Below are 22,552 nucleotides of genomic sequence, written 5' to 3'. Positions count from 1 at the left end.
AGTAACACTCTAGCTAATGTGTATACAGAGACAAATCAAGTCCTTCAAGAAAACACTTAATTTTCTCAGTCCTTGATTGGCAGTTGCTGGCAATGTTGAGGATTTGAAAAATGGTTGAACTTGTACTGTAGCCAGATGTGCAAGCACATTCATTAATACACTTTTTCTGACTGCTGCATGCAGTACTGCATTTACTGGAAAAAAAAAAATCTAGAATGTTATAAAATATGAAAAAATACAAAAAATATGAAAAAATACTAAAATCTGAACTGTGGAAAGTGAAATCCTTCACATCAATTGTTCTTTTAAATTTTGGATATACAAACTTGCACCCATTAAGAAGTGAGTGTTGGTACAAGCAAAAAGTAGTTCAACACTGTATCACTATCATCACTGGTAGTGTGTAGGGTTAGTATTTTGAAAAATACAATACAAACTCAACATTTAAATAGTTCCCATTTTTATTTTTATTTTATTTTTTTCTGTGCTACAAACTGATTTGGGTATGTTCTACTAGCAGGCTAAGGTTACTTTGTTCAGAACAATTTCAGTTTACTGGGGCCTGAATTATGCATATAGAAATTCATTACTGAAATTCAGTTTTTGAAGATTTAGCTTAACTTGTAGGAAAATTCAGGAGAAAGCTGTAGTTGATTTCACTGGGTCATGATCAGAGCATCTGGATATGCCTCATCAGGTGATGCTGTTTTAGTTTTCTATCTCCTGTGAGTTTAGATAGGTTTCAGACAATGTTTCAACATGTTAACACAAGACTAGGTGACATGAATTTATCAAATGCTAGGTTATAGTATATTGTCTATTCTTGAAATAACCAAATTTAAGACAAAGGATTTTTCTTACCATGACAACTTGGATCTTAGGAGGTTGCTCATTTCTACGTCAGTCTGTGCTTAAAACTTGAGCCTTATATGTCAGGTCTTTCCTTGCATTATGTTGTGAGCTTACACTGCATTGCATAAAGATCTGTGGTGTCTGTGCTTCCTGTCTAGTCAGTGGAAATAGTCAGGAGCCTTGAGGGCATCAATCAGAGCGTTGTAGTGCTTCACAGAGTAGTTATGGCATTACTTCAGTAAGTGGCATGGACAGAAATAACTTTCATGTGATTTGGAAATAAAAAGTACAGTTTTGTGACTGCACTGTGTTAGGTGATGCTGACTGTTTCTCAGCCAGTGGTCTTCCTTTATGCACAAAGTTGGTGCTAAGTTCTTGGGCCTGGTCCTGCCTGCAGATCAATTGCTTGGTGATATCTCTTGATGTTTGTGCTGGGAAAGCTTTATGAAGGAAAGAGACTTCATTGATCAATTAAGTTTGTCAGGATGATGTTGGGAGCAGTGATTTATTTTTAAAGCCTATATGGGATTTCACATTTAATACATCAAAATAAAAGTAAAGCCCGTGTCTCTTATGGTATTTTCAATCTAACCACTTATCTGACAGAAGAATAATGTATCAGCTTATAAAGGAATAAGAAACTAAAAGCCTATACTTTAAGGAATCTAGTAAATGTGAGCTAAGTACATGGCACCCTTAGATTCTCAGAAAAATTAAGTAAAAATCAGGTAGTTCCAGATTCTGTTACATTGTTTAACAGTGTTTCAGCACTTGAAGAAAAAAAAAAAAAAGAAAAAAAAGAAGTATGTAGTTAAAATATATCAAACTAGAAGCTTTTTAAACTTTTTTTCTTTATAAACTACTAATCTTAACTTCCTAAAGAGAGAACTTTAAAGATAACAGCTGAGAGCTGCTGTCTTCATTACTATTTGCTTTTTTCCATAAAAGAAAAAAGACATACTTCATATAATATACATACACATACATATTAGTTTTAGCCACATTAAGCAAAATAGATTTATTTTTTTGGTGATTGGTATTTTTGAAAGAAGTGGTAATACTTTGGGGTGGGAGAATAGGTGCACATGATGGGCCTTGTTAATCTTTTGTGATATTTTCAGGTATATCCAATCCTACTCCTAGTTACTTTTGTATTGACCTACTGATTCATTCTTTTTACAAAAATGACTACTTCTGCATGAGAGTGCATAGGTCTGAAATTATGTATAGCTTGATCCTGGTGTCACTCAGGGCTAATTACAGTGCTCTTGCACTGATATTAGGTGGGTGACAAGAAGGCTTGCAGCTCTGCTTCCCCTTCCTCACCATTAGCTTTTTTGGGAACTTACTCTACTCTGAGCATATTCAGGTAAATCACAGAACTGTAGGGATTGGAAGGAACATCTGGAGATCATCTAGTCCAACCCCCCTGCTAAAGCATGTTCCCTACAGTAGGTTTCACAGGAAAGTGTCCATGTGGGTTTTGAATATCTCTAGAGAAGAGGAATCCACAATTCCAGTCTGAGTACTTTATCACCCTCAAAGTATTTTTTTTTTCCCTCGTGTTTGCAAGGAACTTCCTGTGGTCTAGTTTGTGCCCGCTGCTTCTTGTACTATTCCTAGACACCACTGAGAAGAGCGTGGCCCCATCCACTTGACCCCTGCCCTGTGGATATATATATGTGCATTGGTAAGGTCTCTCCAATCAGTCTTCTCCAGGTTAAGCAGTCCCAGGTCTCTCAGCCTTTTCTCATAAGAGAGAAGCTCCAGGCCCTTAATCATCTCTGTGGCCTTCCATTGGACTCCCTCTGCAAGTTCCTTGTTTTTCTCACACTGAGAAGCCCAGTATTGGACACACAGAACTCCAGTTGTGGCCTCACCAGTGCAGAGTAAAGGGAGAAGATCACCTCCCTCAACCTGCTGGACGTGTTTTTGATGCACCCTAGGATGCCACTGGCCTTCTTGGCCACAAGAGCACACTGCTGGCTCATGGGCAACCTGCTGTCCACCAGGACACGTAGGAATTTCTCTGCTGATCTCTTTCTCAGCAGGTCACTTCCTAACCTGTGTCAACGCATGTGATTATTCCTCCCCAGGTGTAGGATCTGTACTTGTCCTTGTTGAAGCCTGTAAAGTTCATCTCTGCCCAACTTTCCATCCTGTCCAGTTCACTCTAAATGGAAGCACATTCTTCTTCAGCCACTGAATGTCAGCCTCTCCTTCCAGCTTTGTATCATCAGCAAACTTGCTGAGGGTGCATTCTATCCCTTCATCCAGGTCACCGATAAAGATGTGAACAAGACTAGACTCTTTCCTCCAGCATTCAGATACCTCTTCCATTTTCCGTGACTTTTGAAATACGATAGTGAATGCCTTGGCAATCATTTCTGCCAGCTCCCTCAACACTGGTGGCCCCTTCAGGAGCCACAGATTTGTGTTATGTTTGCCAAGGTGACTTCTGACTACATCTTCCTTGACCAAATGTAAAACTAAAAAGTAACAAATTGGAATTCTCCAGGAATATCAGACATTCATTTACTTGAAGTTTATCCCCTATAGAAACTTGTGAGGCAGTGCATTGTAAAGATGCTGAGTTATATAGTGGTTAACTGCTTATTTCAAACGACAATAGCTGATGTGAATGATAAGCAATTATCAAATTATATACTCAAAACCATGAAGAAATTTCAATGCTATTTTCTGTGTGCAGAAGTAGTGTTGTTACTCATTCAAAAGCTAACTTCATATATTTTGGAATTTGTTCTTTGTTTTCTATTTATTTACTGTGAACAGTGGAGGAAGATGTTGCCAGTAATCCGGGTTGCACTTGGAATGCTATGTGGGGCTTCCCTACAGACTTCCTCTGGAGGATTAATGGGGCTGAGGAATGCAGCTGTGCAACGCCAGTAATGCTGTCCTAGTACTCAGAAGTGTGCCACTTGGTTGCACAAGCACTTTCAACTGCTGAGATTTTTCAATACATCTGTGTACTGAGTGTGGTTAACCCCAATTTATTGCTGAAATAAATGACATAAAGAGAGTTATTTAAGGTCACGCTATACTTCAGTGGTAAACCTGTGTTCATAATCCATTTTCTATTTCCATATTTGTAGATTGCCAGTGTATAGGACTTTAGTTTTATCTTAAGCAATTCAGTGAAAGACTTGATCTCCGTGTGTATTTGAAGCTGTAGATTTACGCCATGTAGAATTCTACTCTGTTGATAATATAAACTTTTTCCCCTTTGCATTTTATAAAAAAGTCAGTTAGGTTTTACAGTAAAAATGGCAATGACGTCTAGGGACTATCATATTTCCTGCCTTCCTTTGAGTACATCTGTTATGCCTTGCTCTGCAGTTTGACATACTTTGTGTAGGTAACCTGTCTGCACAAGAAGGAAACGTATTTCACAGGTGCAGTTATAAAAGTCACCCATGTGAATGCTTAGATGAGGATATTTCTTATGGACCTTATCCTGATTTGGCACCCATAGTTAAATAAACACATTTATTCACTTCCTGCTGTTTATAAACCAATAAATCCAGAACTATCTTTCTGTATGTTCACTTCACTATGTGGATGTATTGCATGTTCTTGCAACATAGGCTTTTCTGATATTCCAGATGTGCTCAGTTTTGATAAGAAAGCTTATCATCATTTTTGCCTTTTTGTTTCAACTTCAAAACACCATCTCTTCCAAGATGACAGCATGAGACAGAGGTGACAGTTTCTTTCCCTTGTGGTTTTGCTAGAGAATCTTGTTCTGAAAGACTGAAAGGAATGTGTGTGTGTGTGTGTATACATATACACACAAAGTATATATGGTACACATTTGTAAATTTGTTTTTTACTCTCCCAGCGAAATATACACGTATATATACATACATGCATGTGTGTATATGTGTGAATGCACACATACATGTGTGTATATATGTATTTATATATATGTATGTGTGTTTTGCTGGGAGAGAGGGAGAAATAATTCTTATTTCATTGTATGAGCTTCCCTGAGGTCAGAAAAGCAGAACCTGAACTGTGATGCAATGTATTATAAGTTCTTCTGAATGAAGTGTTTTGAAAGAGACAAGGAGATACTATAAAACTTTGAGAAAGTACAGTTGTCTTCCTTACAAACATGGTCAATATGAAAAGAGGTGAGAATTCAGTACCTCTGGAACATGAGCAAATCAGGATGTGAGTAGTCTTTTCAACAATTAAAGTGTGAAAGCTGATGGAGATGTTTATCTCATTATGGAACCATTAGCACTGGTTCAGCTGTCCTCCTCAAAAAGGATTATTTCCATGACCTGGTCATGACTGTGTGTTATTCTGCCTAATTTCTCTCACAACATTTTCTGCTTTTATAACATCACCTGTTCATTCAACATTTCTTATAATTTCATTCTTATCTTTCAGTCCAACTTGTAAGCAATGCATATTCTGCAGAGAGGGGAATGTTACTTCTTTTCTAGTTCTTCCTTTCTCTGCGCTTTTCACATCTGTTCCCTTTCATAAAATTTTTTGGATTCTTCTGAGAGTTACATTCTTTACATGAGACAATAAGTTGTTAGTGATAAGGGACGAAATGAAAGTGTTCTGGAGATAACACTGTGGTACATTCTGTGTCTTTCCAGCTATGCTGCACTATGGAAGGAGATGTGAAATACTTTACACTCACTGAGTAAATAATGGCTGTTAAAAACAAACACATTTGAATTAGCAGAACTGGATAGCTTTTTCCAGAAAGTCCTTTAATGAAAAGCTGGAAAAAGTATGCACAGAATAAGAAACTGCATTTGGAATGCAGGGTAAAAGGATATCACTGGAGTTCAATGTGAAATAGGTAACTAATGGTTGCTTCTGCTATACTGGAGAAAAAAGGCCAGTGTGTTCCAGTGTGGGAAGGAGAATGTAGGAATAAAAGTTCACTAACAGTAAGAAAAAGATAAATTTGTGTAATTGAGTGGTTGTTTGTCTCCAAGACAGGTGCTTGCATATGTAACGCAATATGTATTTCAATACAATGCAAAGTACTCTATAAGCTTAAAATTGAATCAATGCAGATTCAAAGGCAAGAGAAATAGATCCATTAGCTATCTTCTAATTTTTGATTGAAAGTAGAAATTAATCTCATTCCAAGATTGTTTGTATCACGAGATACAGGACATTGAAAGGCAGTCTCCTCCTCTGGTTTGCTTATTTACTTGTTCCAGGAGGTCTGAGCATTATAAAAGGCTTTGGACGTAACGTCTGGTAACGTCTTTATCATAATTAAAAATAGTCCATTAAGAAAATATCTATTTGTAACTATTATCAAATTATTTTAACATACAAGGGATGCTCTTTGTTATGTTGGCCCATGACATCAGAGGCGGATGTTGGTAATATGGTGATTGAGGATGAACCTTCTTGCCAATATTCTGTTGTATTTTGTTACCATGTAACAGATGGCAGCAGAGGGACCCTCCAACAAATGGCATCTGATCTGGAAGCACATATGAAGCAAAGATGTGTCATTCCTCCATGTGAAAGAAATGGCACCCACTGACATTCATCAACACTTGCTGAATGTTTATGGGAGTAAAACTGTGCATGTGAGAATGGTAAGGTGGTAGGTGGTGCATTTTAGCAGTGGAAAGAGGAATGTGAAACATGAGTCATGTTTTGGATGGCCATGCACAGGTATCACACTGTAGAATGAAGAGCGTCTCAATAAGTTCACGTGCATGAATCAGCAGATCATGACCAGGGAACTGTGTATAAAGCTGAATATTGGTTTTGATGCATTGGAAACAATGGTAGCATTATTGGAATATTGGAATTTGTGCCAAGTGCACCCTATAAATGATCACAGCAGGATAAACACAGTATGCAAGCTTGTCAGGACCTATTGAACCAATATGAGGCTGAAGGTAAATATTTTCTGTATCATATCATTAATGATGACAAGATGCAGTGTCTGTAACTGTGTGTTAGAGGCAAAATGGTAGTACATGGAGTGGCAAGATGTGAATTCTCCATTGAGGAGAAAGTTCAAGATGTGGCTGTTGCTGTGCAAAATGATGTGCACTGTCTTTTGGAATAGAGAAGGTGATCCTTCAGGGTTTCCTGGAACCCAAACAAACCATCAACGCTGACTGGGACATCATGGCTCAGACTAATTTGAAGGCTACAACTTCCAGAGTCAAGTCAGCAAAGACTGCCCTTCTCTTTCAACAGGTCCAGTGCCAATTTGAATTCTGTGGAGCACATTGCCAATCTTGGCAGGATTGTCCTACCACGCCTATTGTATAGTCTGGATTTGGCATTTTCTGACTGATATCTTTTTGGGCTGATGAAAGATGGACTGCATCGGTAAGATTATCCTAGCAACAGCATGATCATAGCAGCTCTAAAAGAGTGTGTCACCTCCTCTGGTGTGGAGTTTGATGAGCTCTTTTTCATCGCTGGTGAAAATGTATAGCTAATGGTGGCGACTGTTGAAAAAGATGTTTTGTAGCTAAGAATTTGCTCTGTCAAATAGTATTACTATGCTTTTTGTATTTGTTGTAATTTCCATAGAAATAAATAGGAGTCATTACTTTTGGAGTAACATTCATAAATTAATGATTGAATTTTGATAAATTTATCTATTTTTAAGATCTCTGCTTTTTTAGAAAAAAAATCAGCATGTAATGGATGTGAAGAGATTTTGTGTGTGTGCATTTTATATTTGATTTTTAGTTTGAAAACTAGACTTCAAATATGAGTTGCTTCACATATCTGTAAAAATCTGCTGTTATGTAGAGTATGGTGCTGAATGCAAGGAAGTGTTTTTGCAGGGCTCCACTTTTTTCAGTACACAGAAGAACTTACAACTAACGTGGCCTTAACACTGTTATGTTTTGGATTGATAATATAAGTCATGGTAAAAGAATTGTTGTTTGGGTTTTTTTGTTTTTGGTTTTTTTTTCGTCCTTGAACTAAAGACAAAAGCTGAGACAAAAAGCATTTTATTAACACTGTATCCTTGCTTGATTCCAGATGGAAATACTTCAGTTCTCATGAGATTTCTGTTTTTCTTTCCCACAGTAAGCAAATTGTCTCTCTCAAGTGCATAAATGGTGCTAGAATTGTCAAGCTGATTGAGCAACTTAAAATAATGAAATAGACATCTGTCTATTAGGGCTATACCCACACTTTTCTGATAACATCCCTGCTTGGAAAACCTCCCCCTTTCTTTCTCACTTACTATGCAGATGGCCATATAAAAGATAGCTTTTTCAAGAGAGAATGAAACATCACTTGGAATAGTAGCTAAAAACAGAGAATGCACTTATCTCTGTCATTATTAATCTCAAAATCTCTTTCATGTGGATTAAGAAGCAACTATCATACAGATTTTTTTTTTTTATAAATTAATATCCATGTAATAATGAAATGAAAGCCTTTTAAGAAATTGTCAGAATAATATTTATATCATGCCAAATCTATAACGTGCCTCATGTTAACAGGTGCTGGTTTTACCAGAGTTGCCTTTTCTTTAAATGCTTCCTGAGTGAAATTTTCTTTGCAAGACAGAAGGTTCTATGATTCTAGTTCCATAAGAAATGTTTCCTTGGTGTATGAGACGCTTGTATCTTTGTTGAGGCAAATGTATAGTAGGAGTTTTTGTTGTTGCTATTTGTTTGTTTGCTTTTGTACTTTTTGGAGATTGAAAAAAATACAATAAAATCCAAAAGGTCTTTATCTTTTCTTTCCTCTACCAGAGCAATTTTAAAGATTCTGTTGACTCCTCTTCATCACATAAGCAGGGACAAAGCATGTTTTTAAGTACTGTAATGCTGATAGTATTCCACTTATTAAAGCTTTCAGTGCTGTTGGAACCTTGACTAAAACATCTAAATTTCTGGAAAATCTTGTTCGGCTACTGTAGCAGAGAATGAAGAGGAAAGTGTGCATAGATATGTGCACATCAGATCCATTTATGGATCATGTTTAGTGATTTTCCTTTTGAAGCTTCCATGCATTGTAATTCTGTGAATCTGCTGCATTTGTTTTGCTGGATATAGTCTGTTTATATTTTGGTTCAGCATTGCTCCTCAGATATCTATTCTTAATCTGTATTGCACATTGATACTCCATGTGAAAAACTTGATCTTTTTCAAAGCTTGAGTTCTTATCTTCAAATTCCTGTGGGTTTTTTTTTTTTTCTGTTATTTTTTTCCATGAAACTGCTGTGAGCTGAAAAGTTAATCTGTTCCTAAAGCCTGTCATAATCAAATCTTAGAGCTAATCAAATAATAATCAAATCTTACATAATCATAAATCATAATCAAATCTTACAGCTATGAAACTTGTTTTAAGAATGCTTTCCTTTTGACTTCAACTTGCATTCACACAGTTCTTTATACATCTCACTGAATTGTAATTGGTCTAAGAAATCTCTGTGCTGAGCCATTTTTTCTTCCCTTTCAGCAAATAACAGAACAGAATTGTTTTGCACAAATACAACTCCAGAGATGAGCACATGGTACTCCTAGGTTTCAATTGTTCTTACTGCACTTGTGAGAAGACACCAAAGCAGTAAATAATATTATTGTGTAGTGGCAAAGGCAACTCAAGGACAGTAAGCATTTGAATTTGCTCTTCAATCTAATGTACACAGTTTGCTTAACAAAGCTACATTACTGTAGAATGGAAGAGCAGGAACTTTATGGCAATTCTAAGGCCAGTAACAACTTAAGTTTATACGTATGCCTTCATTTTTTTTTGTCTTGGACTTACTGGTTCTCAAATACTTTGTGGTAGTTGATGCGTTTACAAAACTTAGGAATACAACATACATTTGAATGCCCAGCAAACATTTGTCTTTTACTTATTGACATGCTTGCGTGTGTCAGAATGCAGTAGTATCCCCAGTGTGAACTCTGTTATATAAAAGCATTCAAATAATATCTGTCCATGAGCAGAGGTAATCTAAATTTTTGGTTTGGTTTGGTGTTGTTTTTTTTTCTGCAAAATAAGGAACTCAGGTTTGAACTGCTGAAAGAACTGGGGCAGATGCAGATTCCTGGCTTTCTGACTACCAAGATAAGATTCTTAGGAGGGCAAGTCATTCTACCTGAGGACAGAGAAAACCTAGCTGAATTAGAACAACCTATTTCTTCCTGTCTGTCCATGAGATATAACTGCCATCTTCTTTACATTGCAGGAAAGGAAAAAAGAGAGCTGGGCAACTTGTCTGTGAGAGCTACAGAGTCTATCATGTTTGGGTTTGAAAGCATTGTATGAAAAAAATCATGTGATCTGCTGACTGAGGATTTATATGGCCAGAAAATAGGGCTGAAGTCTACTCTTAACTCAGGTCTGGGGTGCTCTTGAAGGGATGGTGAAATTCCTCATCCAACTTGTCTTTTATCTACACCCCTATGCATCTGTATCTTGAAGTTAGATCAGCTTCAGTCATGTGTGCTGCCAGCTTCACTCATACGTGCTTGCAGTGCTGTAGGTTTTTCCTGCTCCACCTCCTTAATTAAAACTCAGCAAAATAAGGCAAGTAATGTGCTCATTGAATGCACATTGTTGAGTAATAGTAAGGATGTTTTATTATGTCTTTAAAAAATGTCTTGGATGGTGTTCATATCAAAATTGTCTTCTAAGGAAATAGATTTTTGATTCTCATTATATCTACTAATATATTTTGATTGGAAGAAATAAGCTCAAATGTCTGATGAGTTAAGCATTTTTCCTGGAATTCAAGTTCCATAAGAAGTGGCAGCTGGGGTCACTTCACTGTTCTCATTTACAGAGTACACCCAAAAAGTCAATAGGCTGCGTGAATCAGAATGAGTAATGTTCCAGGGTTATAATATTCAGATCAAATACTTTCTTTCTAATTCCTTCTCTGCTATACCACCTGAATAGTTTACAAAGAAAAAGAAATTGTTACGTAGTGAAGATTTATAAACTGGGTGTTTTGATTAACAGTCTATTGTCATATGTCAGTTAAAGTCATTATCTATTTTTTTCTATATATTCAGATCATGCAGTGAAACTGGGGAGTTTGAATTGTATTGAAGCACAATATACAAGTAGTACTGTATATAACAGGATGTGTAGGGGGAAAAATATCTGCGAATGTGTAGGAAATTCCAAAAATCTTTTTTTTTCTTTTAAAGACTATGAATTTTCTCAGGGCATCCCTCAAATGTATATCCAAATAGCCCAGTGTATATCCAAATATCCAATAGAGGCCAGTAATTACAGCTTGATTAATTTGGAGTAGAAAGATGTTGAAAAGAATGTGCTACTTAATGTGCTACTTGTGGTGAAAAGCAGTTGTTTTTTTTTTTCTTCTAGATTATCATAGAGATGCTAAAAATATGTTGATGCCCCCACAGACTTGTATGCATTTAGCTCTCATTGTGAGTTTTGTAATTACATGAAAGTCACAACTTTACTGTAAATGAGAGTTTTTGAATCCATTTTCAAATAGACACTATTTTGGTTTAAATTTCTCTCATGGAGTTCTAATGGGTTTGTAGAATTTCTAGCATCTGGACAAGAGTCTGTCTTTTTACAGTGCTTGTCAACATCACCATTTATAGTCTGTACAGCACACAATCTACTTCCTGCTCTGAAAATGCTGAGCTATTCTAGCTTAGATGCACATGACCTATGAATGTTGGATGCCTCTATCCTATGCTTAATACCTCCAGTTACTTCATGCTTATTTGTCATAAGTGTGGACATTGACCCGGTCTTTGTATTGGAATGTGTATGTAACAGAGGAATGACTAATGGAGCAATGTAATTGTGTGATGCAAATAACACATGTATTCTTCAGACATGGATGTTATATCTTGTAACTAGTAAAAATAGTCATCTTCTGGGCTGATAGGTGTCCATCATTTTCATCTGTCAAATGTTAGTTGATATGATTATCAAGTACTAAATAGAAATTTTTAATCTTTTTCTAATGCTATTCAAACTAATTGTACATCATCAAAGGGACACTATTTTCTGTTTTTAAAAGGCAAGCTTATTAATTATGATTTTAAGAGACTTGTGCATATCACATAGATACACAGCTTGGTGGTTGTGAGTTTGAACTCTTATGTAGCAGTGATGTCTTAAGTGATATAAATGACATCAGTAAGTAAGCAGGATAAAAAGATATTAAACAGGCCTATGCATAGCTTGTTTTCCATTCCCCACCACTTTTTTTTTTTTTTTTTAATAATAATAAAGTGATGAGATTTTGTTTGTTTGTTTTTTGTATAGAGAGATTTAGGAAAGATTCTTCTTGACATCATCTCCTGGGGAAAAAATACTTCGGGAAGGAGGCTACATTGTGGTGTCACTAAAACATTTTAGACAATTACTAGCTATAAATGTGTGCTAAATGAGTCCTTCCCAGGAGGGACTGCATCTTTTAAAATGCTTTCCAGACCTGTCTTTCTCAATTTCAATTAGATGAGGTCAATTAATTTTGTGGAAGTCTAGCAACCATCTCTGTAAAGATCTGTATCTTCTCATCTGAGGTCCTTATTGCCTTTCTTAAACTCAAGTAAGCACAAAGTCTTTGGTTCAATGTTGTAGTTGTCAGTGCATGACAGCTGATATACAGATGATATTACTGTGCAAGCTATGGTTGGGATGCACATGAAGTAAGTTTCCTTGATCATGTTTCTCTGCTGCCATTGGTTTTCTGCCCTGTAGTTGTAGCCTCCGTTCTTGTGTGACTTGTAGATTGTTATCTAAAACTTCCTGAAAGCAAGTTTAAAAAAAAAAAAAAAAAAAAAAAGTAAATGCTGTTGGCTTGATTCCTTCATTCATTTTCCCTTTTTCACCGTGAGAATGTAAATAGGTTTGCAATGAAAGGATTAAGTATAGACTTTGGATCTTTCTTGCTTGTTAATACATTTACTCAAGATGTTGCTAGTGTACCTTATCCTTGTGCAAATAGTTACTGATGGTTTAGAGACTTTCATCAGTTCAGCAGCATCAGGATGAGATTATTGAGAGGAACCAGGAACAAACACAGCCTGGGATGGTCTGACAGTGCTGTGGGTCCACAAGCAGCCCTCTCATGGCCACACAGATGCAGGCTGTAGGCTCTGCTGGGTCTGATATGGAGACCTGGGCTGAAGAAGGGCAGGAGGAGCCCTGAAGTAGTATGATCAGAGGCAAAAGGGCCTTTCAGGGACCTATACAAGATTTTGGCAGCTAAATTAAGATAACTGTTCAAAATGCCTATTTAAATAGGAGGATTTTTTACATGGGGGGAGGGAAGAAAAAATAAAAGATTGCAGAAGCACCAGTGGCAATCATATATGTCAAAGGCTGAATTGATGGGCTGTGTGCATGTGTGTGTGTGTGTATGCATACATAAAAACAGATATTATGAATGTATTTGTAATCCTTTTACTGAAAAAAGACAACATATACTGAAAAAAATAACTATGGTTTATTTTACTAATACCAGCGTCCTAAATTACTGTTCCATAACAAGACTTGGTTTTTCTGCTGATGGTAGTACATAAATAAATGAATGTTATTATGGACACTGTGTAGAGAAAGTTTTATGAAAGTATTTTCTCTGGAGTATGTGAACAACATATTCAATTTGGGAAGAAATGCTTTCTGATTCTCTGTAAGATAGAAGGTAGACTAAAAGTGGCATAATTTTAGTACTGCTTTTTACATCTCTGAAACTAGATTCATTTGCAGTTGATTAGGAAAGATAAAAAGGAAATGTGTCCTGGCTTTAAAGAAGTTATTTTGTCATTTTTCTGGATGTTACATAGTGATCTACTAATGGAGATGCTACTAACTTTCTATGAAATAACTGAGTTGTAGCTGTTAAGTTCTGTATTTTTGTATGTTTCTCAGGTGGCTGACAGTGTAGGTTGGAGTGCCACAGTTGCACATTGCTTGCTTTGTTAAGAAAACAGAAAAACAATTATAGTAAGAAAGTGGTGATTATAGTATTGTATTTATATTTTTCATATCAAAGTAAACATATGTTTTACAAAGAAATTATGGAATGCTTTAAATAGTATTAATTTTTTAAGTCACCAATTCAGATTCCATCTTTTTGACCAGACTTATTTTTCTTAATTTGGACATCTATATCTCTTGTCAGTGCAGCTATGCATGTGTTGTCTAGTTGCTGAAGAGTTTTTAGAAATTAATATTTCAGCTATATGAATGCATGTCTCCTTTTGCCCTGTAGATTTCACTAAGATGTGAGGATTTAGCTTCTGCTAATATTCTAAAGTGCCAGCTTTTTTTCACTGAAATGCAATATAGATGCACCTTCATGTTGTAAAGAAACCAGATAAAAAAAGAGGAAATGTTATGTTAGAAAATAATGAGCCATATGCAAAATACGATACAGTGATGACAGAGGGTGGGAGAGGAGATAACAAGTATGTATCATAAGTAAATATATCTTTGCTGAACTGGTTGTTTCTGGGATTCTGTGCATTTTAGGGTTGGACAAAAATAAATGTTTACAGAGGGTAACAGTTACTTAAGTTAATGCAAATCCAATGATATTATCCAAATGTGTAATGAAAAACACTTTCAAAAAATTAAGAAGTACTTCTAAATGAAACCAGTCCTGAAGATGAGAATGAGTCATGGGTTTGGCAACTTTGCTTGTCTCATTGGGGTAATGCCACGTGCTTTCCTTTGAATTGAAATGACTTTGAAGAAAGGAATCTGCAGAGTTAAAGGTGTGGTTTCAATACTGGTTTAGCAGAGTGAGCTGGAGGACATTGCAAGAAGTGGTGCATGTTCTTAGCAATTCCACTGGGCCAACACTAATGATGTGCAGATGCAAATTTTAGCAGAGCACTAGTGTTCTGATGAATCAGCAAAACACTGAGAGATTGAGGAAGCTGACCACTTTATTTGACATCATCCCTCAGTTAAACTAGCATAAGCTGGTGCTGGAAAGCAGCTTTTGGCTGAGGATGAAAGTCAATCGATTAATTTGAAACAGATTTTCTTACCTGTAATTGGATGTGTCCATCTTTGAGGAGTTGTATGGCATAGCGGAGGCTTGGATTTGCACACCTGGAGGATTTTCATAATGACATTTATATTGTAGGAAGAATATTGTATTTGGGATAAGCATGCATGTACTTGCTTGGATTCCTTTTCTAGGTTGACCAATACAATGGGATGCATGGCTGGCAGTTTTCTCCTGCATTGTGTTCAGGAGCCTTGGTTAAAGATGCCAACTTTTTCTTCATATTGTTCTGGCAGAAATCATTTGTTGGATAAAAAATACTAAAAATGTATGGGATATGTTCTTGTTCTTTTAATTAGATGTAGTTTTATCTAAGGATGTTGCCAAGAAGCTTATCTCTTGTTTTTTTAGATGGCTTTAGTCAGTAAACTGTTTCAAGGTTGGAGATGGTATTACAAAGAAAATAACAGTGTTTGAAGCTCAGAGCTGGGTGCGTGTTTAAGTTGACTTTGGCACAGCATTATTGCAGAGGGTTTGTTGCTGTGGAGTTTGTTAATAATTATACTTATGAATTCGATATGGGGATGTCCTTTGATCAGATGAAAACGTGCATTTCTGAACTCAGTGTCCTTTGGTGCTGCAATTACCTTTGTGTAAACCTATGAAGATACATTGTGAGATTACATTATGTAAGGCTGCATAGCTGTGCACACTTCTTAGAGAGAATGTTAATTATTTACAGGTTGATTTTTAGTGAAACTAAGACTGGAAGGATATCTGATACATTGATTAGTCTGGGATCAGTTTACTGAATGGTGTAATTTATTTTAAAGCAGCCCTCCCACTTTGCACAATAAATGGTTAGATGCCTGAAGGTTATAAATATAATTTCTATATGGAAGAAGAGGAGATCATTCCTAAACTTCTGAAATTAATGTTGTAGGATTTTGTGTTGCATGTCTTGTTTCATGACACTTCTTCTACCCCCTAAGATACTTCTTAGTCAAGTTTGTCACTGTTTCTCCACCTTCTCATGATATGCTGTGCTGTCACTGTTCGTATACGTAAAACATAATTCCTGAAAATGAAAGCATTAAGACAATGGTATTTCAATTTTTTTCTTCATAAGGATATGATAGAAGGAACTAAAGAATGATCGGTTTTAGTTTTTGGCTACTTAGGTTCCAAGTTATGTCCCTCTGTATTGTAATACTTGCTATATCAGAATTAACTGTAAACTAAAAAATGTTACTATGCATTGTACGGTTATATATTGATTAATATGCAACTTCTCTTCAAGATATTTTTGATTAAAAGTTGATAGTTTTTGCATATTCTTAAGCCAGATGAAAAATTTCATGTATTCAAGAAATCATCATCAAATCATGGAATCATAAAATGGCTTGGGTTGTAAAGAACCATAATGATCATCTAGTTTCAACCCCCTTTCTATGTGCAGGGTTGCCAACCACCAGACCAGGCTGCCCAGAGCCACATCCAGCCTGGCCTTGAATGCCTCCAGGGATGGGGCATCCACAACCTCCTTGGGATTCAGTGTGACACCATTTTTCAGTGTGACACCATTCTCTGTGTGAAAAATCTCTTGTAATATCCTGTGGTGTGGTTATATACATACATAGTATTTTTTTTAAGTCAGGTTTACAAGGACTTAACATATGACAGGAAGATTTCTCTCCATTGCTTCCATGTCTAATGGAAATTTACCAAATAACTTTTTAAAATAGAATACAAATTTATGAGCAATGATCAGTGGTTGAAATATGAAGCATCAAGGGAATAGAATAAGCCATTAGTTTGTTTCTAGCTTTCTCTGATTTAAGTGAGACATTCATTAAAAAAAAAAAAAAAAAAAAGGGAAAAAAAAGCGTGTTGAAATCTTTAAGGGCTATTTGCAGTAGTTTTTCTGTGAATTCTGACAAGTGCAGAGTTGAGCAATCAAATACATTTGGAGCAGGGGACAGCAATATAAATACAATTTCTAGTAATTTCAGAGATGCTAACAAAAGCATTTTTTGTAGTTTCTTTAATTTGTAGGATTTTTGAAATCTTTCAAGCTTAATTGGGCTCACACATTTTTGGAATGTATGATACTTACTATTGGAGGATTAACAGGATGTGTTGTTGGAAATGTCTTCAGCTTGTTACCTGCCAGAAAATCATAGTTAACTGCTAGAAATTATCAAGACACTACCAACAGATTCTTTACTACTACTGCCTGGTTCTTCTTTCCTCTCAAGTAAAATGCTGGTATAATACTTTACAGAGATTTTATTATCACAGAACTGGGTGGTGGAATAAGTCTTCTGATATTGGACAATTATATTGTCCAATTTGATATTGGATTATATATATATATACATATATATATATATAGATGTGCATATTTGCACATCTATTTTGAATGATAGGAAAAAAAAAAAAGCTTTCTACTTACCTGAAAAAGTGGAGTCACTTTGGATGTGTGAAGTAGAGAACTCGTCTTGGCATTATGTCTCATCCCACTGTATTGCTTTGTCAGTGTAGACACCTGTATATGTGGAAAGGCAGGCTTAGAACTGGATATGAACTTAGTACTGGAGAAATAGCCTGAAAGTAGTAAACACAAAAATCCCTTGTTAAGTGGGAGTAGTGAGTGTCTTACATATCAAATGAGAAACTAATTGAGTAGTAGCATTTCTTCTGAAGAGGATTTGAAGAACGTAGCCTATGACAGTTCAACATCTTTTGCTGATCTGGGAAATATTCACATATGGCAGTTTCACTATAAAGAGAAAGGTTAACTGTAAGATTTATGAAGTAACTCTTCCAATTGACTTCACCTTAAAGAAACTGTGAGTCCAGACTTGAGAATGGTGGTTCAAAAAAGATGTATGCCCATGAGAGGCAGTCTGGGGAGGCTAAGTGTCTGAAACCAGAAAAAAGATCCATGAGGAATGACCAAATAAACTGAGTTCAGTCTGCAAAGAATAGTCTAAGGGCAGATGCAATAACTGGCCTTAACACCTAAAAACATCTAAAAGTCACATTAACTTATTTTTTAATTAAGCTGACAACTTAAGACCATGATTTTTCAGTATTGCTGTGCAGAAGTGTTAGTTCTTGCTGCTATGAATTTCCTGACATCTTGAAGTAATAAACATAGCTTTCCAGAAATGCAAATGTGATATCTATGTGGCTCTGTTATAACATCTGGCATTTCCTAGCTCCTCTGTGAAGTTGTTTGTGAGGTTAAAAAACATTTTCAAGGGGTGGGGGATGGGGGTAGGGAAGGGAAGATGGGGATTATTCAGGAATTATTCCAAGATCAGTGTTCCCAACCAGTTATTGGTTGCTCTTTAATAAACAAGTTCTTGTTTAGAATGGTGTTCATACTTCCTCAAAAAGTTATGACTTTCTGTTCTGGGACCCTTCTGATGCAAGCTTCTGTTAGTGTTCTCTAACCTGCTCATAGAAGCCTGTACCTCTTTGTGTGATGTGCATCCCTCATTGGGGCTGTCCTAGAAGCATCCCTACCTGTCCATACTGGGCCCAGGGAAAAGTATGTTTAGGTAGCTCTAAGATCTTGAGTTCTTCTCAACTGTAAGGAAAATTCTTAGAGAATCTTTTATAGTTTTGAGAATAATAATAATAATAATAGGCCTAACTCCTAACTGCCTATTAGGAGCAGATTTTTTTTTTCCCTGCAGTCATTTACAGAAAGGATTCCAGTACAGAAATCTTATAACTCTTACATTTTAATTTAATTTGTTTTCTAGCTTGTAGTACCATAGGTTTGTGACCAAAAAATTAGAATTTTGTTGTGAACAAGCATGCAGATCCCACCATATTATTTTCTAGGGCATTTGTTTCTGGATCTGAAATTCCTTTTTTTTCTTGTTGTTGTTCAGACCACAACAACAAAAAATTTGATCTGGAAAATGCAGTAACCTATCTGTCTGTCACGGATTTGACCAGATCAATCTATGTCCGTGACAGGGGCGACAGGCCTCTGCCCTCCCCCCCCACCCCAGTCCCACAAAAATGGGAAGGAAGGAAGGGAGGAAAAGAGCAGCGGCAACAATCTATGGAGGAAAACTTATTTTACTATAATATCGGAATACAAGATAACACAATAGATACAATTTAATTGAAATTGAGATGAATAAATCAGACAAGGTGAGAGAGGGAGAGTTCCCGGGACCGAGTCAAACCTGAAAAGCTTGGAACGGCTAGGAAAGCACCCTCCAGCACCCACTGCCAGGCAGCAAGAGAGCGCCCCCCCCCACCCGGAAGGGCCAGATCCCGTGACTGCTGTAATGTACAGGGATAGGTAGCTGGGATTGGGCAGTGACACTTTAATGCCCCGTACACTACATGATGTTTTGATGTGGAATACTGAAACCCAAAAACAAAAAACAAACAAACAAACAAAAAACATAGAACCATGACACTGTCAATGTGTCTTCTTATACCAGCTCTTTCATAGGTTTGCATACCTCTGCAGGGGAGTTTGGGACACAAAGAGCTGGTAATGGAATGTAGCTGGTAATGCTACATTTTCTGCTTTTGCTACCATCTAGCTTGAGGAAGTAAGGATAGTTGGTTACAATTATGTTGCATGTATGCCTCTTGCTGTATCAGAAATAGAATGAGGAAGATCTCAGGAATGAAAATGGCTGCTCTGTCTTCTGCACAGGTTCTCCTTGACTACTTGTAGAATTTCAGTGATGTTGCTGATGATTTGTCTTTGTAAGCAGTTATTTTGAGTATTTTTGAGGGGAACAAAAGTTAGGAGTATTCCATTTATTTAAAAAATAAGTATAAAAATTCATCATATGAGAGGCCCTGGATAATGTAAACTCGTAGTAGGAAATGAAAACTCTGAGTTGAAAAACTCTATTCCATTCCCTTTTTTTTTTTTTTTTTTTTCTTCATGAATACATATTCTGTTGAGAACTCCAGATGCTTTATAGAACGTTTTTAGAATGTTTTTAGACTACAGGTCCATCTGAGTTGCACAGAACTCAAATCATTTCACTTTGGGATGAAAGTTTATAAGAGTTGCCTGTGACCTGAACAGTTCCTTCCTGCTTTGGGTAAAGAAACATGTCAAACACTGATATTTCGATGACCTATTATTTCTATCCATCTTTACTACTCTGTATTTCACCAGATTAAACTTAATTGGGTAGATAGCTTGCTGTCTAAGTATAAACACTTTATGTGTCTCATCTGCCACTTAAGCAGTTGGCTGCACGAATACATTCATAATGTCTCAATTTTCATGTTTTAGAATTAATATTTATTCGAATGAACAACTCATCAGTGAGAGCTTATTTGAAAAAGCAAATTGGAAATATGATTGAAAACAAAAACTCCAGAGAATGGGTTTGTTGAATTTGCTTATTTTGGTTGGTTGGTTGGTTTGTCAGTTTTGAGGGTTTTTTTTTTTTTTTTTTTTTTTTTTTTTTTGGAAAACATTTCTTCTCTTGTTTCTTATGTCACTTCTTTGTGAACTTACTACTCATGAAATTCAGCATGTTGAGGATTAGTTTCCTCAGTTCTGCCTGCCTTCCATTACATCAACAGATACTGTTATTTTCCTTTAAGCTTGCTTGCATGGCCCTGTGAAGTATCTGGATGCAGAGATAAGTCAGCTGTTTGTTGGAGATGTGCCAGAAAGCAGTCCAAACTTTTGACTGACCAAAAAAAAACCAAACCAAAACAGTCCTTGTTTACTGTTTTGAAGTGTATGGGATCTCTTAAGGTATTCTCTTGTATTTATTTAAAATATTTTTAGAAATTACCTTTAATTCCTATCTCTTCCTCCCTTTCCAAGCCTGTGGACTGATTGGCTGCTCCTAGAAGGAGATTTCACTAATACAAAGGCCATGGAGATGAATTGTAGCAGAGAAGGATTTGAGGTGATGCAGATGAGCAGTGTGCTTCAGGCATCAGATCAAATATGTATGAGAACATCTTTTCTGTCTAATACCATGGATAAGGTATATATTCAGGCATCCCATTCGATAAAATTGCAGTGGCTAGAGAAAAATGGATTTTTCTTTGTTCAGACAGTAGCATCACAATAACTTGAGTGAAACTGAGTATGTAGAACAAACAAAGCATGTGACACAGGGAACCTGGGTTCCCTTTCAGTATTCTTATGTTTACTGAAATGTTCTACTTCCTTTTTCTTCAGAGGTAACACTGGGAGTGTGAACTTATTGTCTTCTGAGTGCTCAGAGAGCCTGCAATAGTACTTCGTACTTTCAGAGCATGTTTCCAGTTGTTTTTTTCTTCTTCATAAATATTGAAATGAACTCTTCTATTTACCTTTTGAAGGAAATGTGAATTTATTCAAGATAACTTGGGCAAAGGGAGCATCTTTTGTGCTGAGGCACAAAGCAGCTGATACAAGGACTGTCATGTAGAAAATGGAAGAGGTCAGAGGGAAAAATTGGGTTTTTGGCACATTACATCCAGAAGTAGGATGTTTAAGGTGCAATCTGTAGAGGGTCAGTCCCTCAGGGTTATTCTGATTCCCACAACTTCTGGATGAGATCCATGGAATAAAATTCAGAGAGGACTTCATGAAAGAAAAGGTAGACCTGGAATAAATTGCCTAATGTTTCAGAGCTGCGTATTTAAGAGTTAGATTCTGAGTCTTGTATATAAATGAGTGCATCAAAGAAACCACCTCTCTAAATTGATCCATAAAGGGTTGTTATTTTTATGTATTTCTTACTCGTGTGTTCATATGCAGGATGTTTGATTCAATCTCTACATCTACAGGGAGTCAGAATTTGGAAGTTGGAATGATGGCTTCAATAACCTAAACTGTATTCTGAATCTGTGCACCAAGCAAAAAAAAAAAAAAAAAAAAAAAAAAAAAAAAAGCTGAAAAATAAGCAAAAATAGCCCCGCATTGATAACAGGCATATATGTGTTAATGATCCAGGCAGTTGTGTGTCTTCCTTTTTCCACCTCTCTGGAAAAGATAATTGTAGTAAAAAATCAATATGCAGTATTTCAATTATTTATCCATATATAAATATCTAAATTTTGACTAAAAATGAAGAGAAGAAGCTGCAGGAGGCTGTGTGCTTTAGTGTGTGGATTTTGTTTGGTGCTTTCTTTTCATTGGTTTGTTTTGTTATTGCTTTTGGGATTTGTTCGTTGCTTTTTTTTTTTTTTTTCTTCTCCTCAAAAGCTGAATTTTCCCTTTTAAGTCTTCAGCAGTACCTTGACAGTAAGTCAAACACCAAGAGACTAAGGGTGAATTGCTTTCCTGGTGTTCTAAATACTTTCTATGCCTCATGAAAGAGTTATATTTTCACTTGTAATTATTGCTTCTCTTTAAAGTTCAGTAGGTTTCTGATGGCTAAAATAACTTGAACGTTCATTAGAATAGCATATGGTGTGGGGGAAGATACTTGAGTTTTGAAGTGTGCCAACCCAAGTGCACCCATGGAAAACTGGTAATAATTTGAATTCCTCATGGAGCTAATGCCAAGAACATAACTGTATAAAGAAATCTGCAGGTACTACATGAAGTCTTGCATGTACAGACTGCTTTTTTATGAAAGAAAAGGTATTTTTGTTGGAAGATTGGAGAAGTGGAGACTCATTTATGCATTCCCTGTTTAGTACCAAAACAAACAAAAAAAAAACCTGCATTGCATCTGCAATGCAAAAAAAAAAAAAAAAAAAAAGTACTAGAAAGTTTTATTTATT

General features: G+C 36.2%; 1 protein-coding gene and 1 long non-coding RNA gene across 5 annotated transcripts in view; one reads left to right on the top strand and one right to left on the bottom strand.

Annotated features, from left to right (window-relative positions):
• STXBP6 (syntaxin binding protein 6) overlaps positions 1–22,552 on the top strand; it is an 86,916-nt gene that overhangs the window by 2,839 nt on the left and 61,525 nt on the right. The window contains exons 2-3 of one of the 4 annotated variants that reach the window (XM_048949341.1): positions 6,300–6,455; positions 7,072–7,206. The exons of 2 other annotated variants lie outside the window; for them this stretch is intronic. The gene's annotated coding sequence lies outside the window, so the exon portion shown is untranslated. The remainder of the gene's footprint in view (positions 1–6,299; positions 6,456–7,071; positions 7,207–22,552) is intronic. One more of the 4 variants, XM_048949340.1, reaches the window with a different exon arrangement.
• LOC125695186 (uncharacterized) lies at positions 11,864–16,984 on the bottom strand. Its single transcript, XR_007377854.1, has 3 exons — positions 16,932–16,984; positions 14,856–14,919; positions 11,864–12,603 (listed from the first exon to the last, which is right to left on the bottom strand). It is a non-coding gene; the product is annotated as an uncharacterized LOC125695186 (long non-coding RNA).

Source organism: Lagopus muta, chromosome 6, assembly GCF_023343835.1.
Source record: "Lagopus muta isolate bLagMut1 chromosome 6, bLagMut1 primary, whole genome shotgun sequence".
NCBI lineage: Eukaryota > Metazoa > Chordata > Aves > Galliformes > Phasianidae > Lagopus > Lagopus muta.
The sequence above is the reverse complement of the archived record's forward strand: the minus strand, read 5'-3'. Positions and strand labels throughout refer to the sequence as shown.